This window comes from Diabrotica virgifera, chromosome 3 (genome assembly GCF_917563875.1).
Source record: "Diabrotica virgifera virgifera chromosome 3, PGI_DIABVI_V3a".
NCBI classification, from domain to species: Eukaryota; Metazoa; Arthropoda; class Insecta; order Coleoptera; family Chrysomelidae; genus Diabrotica; species Diabrotica virgifera.
In genome coordinates this window covers 221,242,229-221,247,057 of record NC_065445.1, presented here as the reverse complement: position 1 = coordinate 221,247,057, position 4,829 = coordinate 221,242,229, and positions in this window count along the sequence as shown.

Genomic DNA, 4,829 nt, shown 5'->3' with positions numbered 1-4,829 from the left:
GTAACTGACTTAATTAAGGTTTGTAGACTTATTCGTATCTTTTATTATTACTTAAAAAATAAAAAATACTTTTTAACTTCAGTAATATGAGAAAATATTATTTTTTAGTTTAGGACATGAAACATTTTCTGAAACAATTTTAATTTGGCATGTCTTAGTTGAGTATTATGTTTTTTTTGTGGGATTAAGTCATAATTGATTGTAATGTAAACTACATTTTATACTGATTGTAATAACTATTTTAAAATAAACTCTTTTTGAAAACGATTTCCGGAGAGGAAATTGAAACGACAAATAACAATAATAAAATATAATTTTGCAATACAATCAATTTTGAAGCTTAATCCCATATAATCATTATATTTAACTTCAAAACTTTACTGTAAAATTCGTGAGATATAATATATGGTCAATGAGGTAGATATTTTCTTAATTATTTTTTTTGCTTCGTTTTATGTTAATTCCTTCCGGAATGGGGAGCAGTATTTGAAATAATAATATTGATACTGTTGGTATTTATATATATTAAGGATTTCCACAGTTTTCGCCTTCTTTCTTCATTCAATTGTTTTCTGCAGTCCGTTTTGCTTTGCCAGTCCCTTTCCTGCAGATTTTTTTCTTTCCATTGCTTTATCTCTGGAAGATCTTCGGGGTCTGCCTCTCTTCCTTTCTCCTATCGAGCTACACTGTGTAATTCTGTTTATCCAACGGTTTTGGTCTGCTCTTCTGACATGTCCTTACCAGGTTAATCTCTTCTGTACCTTCTATGTAGTCTATCATATCTAAGCTCATTTCCATTCTTTTTTAATACCTATGTTATTTATTCTGTTTCTTCGTGTTACCCTGCAGCTTCTCCTTAGGAACTTTATTTCTTATTGTTGTTCTGAACCTATTTTCTTGTGGCATTTTTGAAATTAACTAGTTTTGATGGGAAATAAATTTTTTTTAGTAAAATTGTGGCTTATTTTCCATCAAAACTAGTTAATTATATTTCTGTTGCTCATATTTTTTGGTTTTCTTATTTATTAAACAATTTTCACACCCATAAGTCAAGATACTTCTTGTCATAGTGATATATATATATATATATATATATTTTTGTATTTATACTGATTTTTTTATCCCAAAGTACCTTCAATTTTCGTATGCAGTCTCTTGTTTGTCTAAAGCTATTTTTTAACCAAGGCCAGAATACAAAACAAAAAATATCAATTTTATTTTATTAACTTTTATTGTTTTAACGTATTTCATGTATTTTGAGTGCAATGTTACAAATGTTTGTAACTGTTGTAAATAAAGTTAATATAATGTTTTTTAAGGTTTACCTCAAGACATAATTAATTGTATTGTCTTCCTATTTTCGCACACCATCAGCAAAATTCAGAATGCTTTGGTTGCCAATACTTAAAGAAGAAGCGAACGACGAGAATATACCATCAATAGCGAATAAGTAAATGTGAAACACAGGTCTCAATCATACACATTACATACAGTAGGAAAAATGAAAAATTACCCATGAATGAATATATAAACTGTCACCGTGTTCCAAAAAAAAAAAAATTGGCCAACGCAATTACATGTAATACACGAATAAAAAACCGCTAAACGCCGTAAAAATGAGTGGCGCGTACAATATTCCAGCTACAAAAGATCTGATATGAATATTGTGTGGCGCAAAAATATATTTTCATTTTGATGCAAAATAAAAATCTAGATTTATTTTAAAATATTTTTTATAATATTTGCTAAATTTGATCTAAAACGTGCCACAAAATAGTAACTTTGATACAGTTTGAATTTTGAAGCTTTTTTTGTGGTGCGCGTTTACTTCAAATTTATCAAATATCATGAAAAAATCTTTTAAAATAAAACTAGAATTTTATTTTGCATCAAAATGAAAATACATTTTCGCGTCACATAATATTCGTATCAGATCTTTTGTAGCTGGAATATTGTATGCGCCACTCATTTTTACGGAGTTTAGCGGTTTTTTATTCTTGTATCATGAATTTTTCAAAGTTATTTATAAATTAAATGTATGAAGTTGAATGTAATGTTTCTCGATTACGCGTTAAGCTTTATAAATGGTCGCCTTTCTCGCATTATCTCCCAAAAATGATCTAGTGTCCATCGAAAGTAAACTAGATTTTTTTTCTATTCGAAACAGATTAAAAAAATATTGGGATGGCCGGTAAATGAACTAGGATTGCTCGTTGCCCGATAAAATTTAGCGTCGTAACCACTACAACTACATGAACCATTACGGGGGTAATGGTTAATTGGATTATACTTTTGTAGCTTAATAAGTTCTAAACGGCTTAACGGAGTTTGAAAAGTATTGACAAGTAATATCTGATGCATCTAAGATCAATTATGATAACTGAAGGTATTACATGAATTATTGAGCTTCAAAAACCGTTTTTTCCCATAGGAAATAGATTTGATCATACTTATGAAGCCTATAACTTAAAAATTCTAATTTTCCCGGATATAAGGTATACACCGTTAGATGCGCCTAGAACCCTTCTACAAACGCTCAGTTATTGACGCAATTCGTAGGTTGAAATTTTGAGTAATTATCGAAAAACCAAAATTTTCAAAGTTTAGTTTTTCAGTTTTGTATGTTTTTGTTTTGTTTTTTGTTTTGTTTTTTGTTTTGTTTTTTCAGTGTGTATGTCTGATACTGACGGATTAGACACCGTTTGAAAGCTTAATTCAATACTATTGATTTGATGTATTTGCGGTTCTGCTCTCTCTTCTTGAACCGAATATATATACCCCCAAAAAATATGCTGTTTTGTACCTAACAACTCCTATAGCTGGCTTATGGGTTGTCACAAGTCACAAACTACACCGGTTCTGAATCCGCCCTGACCCCCTCTTTAAACACAGAAAAAAATTCAGATCGGTTTAACTTCTCCAAGCAAATTACTGAGAAATCACTAGAGTGTAATAGACCAGCATTTCTATGTCTGATTGACTTGAAGAAAGCATTTGACAGAGTAAGACTCAAAGATATAATTCATCTTCTGTATAATAGATTCCAAGATATCATATAAGCCAGGGGCCATCAATTAGCGGATCGCGGTCCACATCCCGACCGTGAGCTAGTTTTGTGCGGAACGTCAATAAATTCAGAATATACCTAGTATTTGGCAATTTTGAAAATGTTTGGCCATGAAATTGTGTACTATGTTTGGTTCAACTTATGTGTGCAAAGCCACTTTATCAAGAATGAACTTTATTAAAAATCGGTAGAGATCTCACTTAACAGATGAATACCTCAACTCCCTAATGAGACTCAGTTGCACTAAACTCACTCCAAACTTCAGACAGGTTGTACATAAAAAATTGTCATTTTTCTCTCTGATAATTTAATTTTGTAAAGAGTTTTCCCCCTTATTGTTATACTTATTAATACTAATCATTAATTTTGAAATTAAGGTGTAATATAAAATTGTCATGTGTATTTTTTTATATTCATTTCCTCTTTACTATATGTTAAGTGGAATACTTTTACACAGCATTTTACATAATATGTTAATTAGCATTTTGGACTATGATTATTTATTTTAAATTCCTCAGTTTCCTTTCTACAAAATTGAAGATGTCTAAAAACTTCACTAGCATTCAAAATATAAATTCCTAATTTTTAAAATATTCTCAGTAACAATTTACAATACTGCTGTTTTCAAAATATACTGATAATAACATCAAAACAATACACAATGAATTTATATTTAATTTATTGTACCAGGAAAACTTACAGAAAAGTAACAAAAAAAGTAACTCCGAAACAATTTTTTAAGCAAATTCAAAATTACTTTTTTGCCTCGAAAGGCATTTTTAGGTTTCTTGGGTAATTATAAACAATAAAGGCCTCTTGTCATATTTCTGAAGAGTTGATAGTTTTCGAGTTATAAGCGATTTAAATCTGAAAAATGCGAAAATATGCATTTGCGATGTTTGAAAACCCTTAAGTTTTAATAAAATGATAGATCTTTTTTATTTAAGATGACCCAAAAATGCTAAAAACATAATATTTTCGCGGGCAAAAAAGGTGATATTTTGAATTTAAATAAAATTTTTATTTTGTTTTTATATTGGTCTTTACTCCTTCGAGTAGCTAGGTCCATTTTCTGTTGGAATTTACCAGCTGAACAGACGGGATCGTGAATTGTAAATTTTTTGAATTCCCTCTTGTCTTCTTCGCTTCAGCATCCATTTGGCTTGCAAATTTTAGAAGCCTTGGAGGTGTTACCAAGGAAATGCACCAATAAGTTTTCGATTTAAAAATCTTCTAGTAATATTTTAATATTTTCTAAATATTATTAATAATGCTATTAGGATTGAAAACTTCATCTTTTAATTGCCAGATGACGCTAGTCACCTAATATTTTCACTTCAGTTGCAATGGGTGGGAAAACCTCTCAGTGCGGATCAATTGGGATATGGAGAACAAGCCTACGTTCTTTCCGATGAGGCTCCAATAAGAGCCGAAAATCGCGATTCAAGGGACTGGACTTCGCTCCGTATTCTAATTGAAAAGTAAGATTGTTTTGCCTTCGCATTGCAACTGAATTAAAAATAAAATTTTTATTTTGTTTTTGTATTGGTCTTTACTCCTTCGAGTAACTAGGTCCATTTTCTGTTGGAATTTACCAGCTGAACAGACGGGGTCGTGAATTGTAAGTTTTTTGAATTCCCTCTTGTCTTCTTCGCTTCAGCATCCATTTGGCTTGCAAATTTTAGAAGCCTTGGAGCTGTTACCAAGGAAATGGACCAATAAGTTTTCGATTTAAAAATCTTCTAGTAATATTTTAATATTT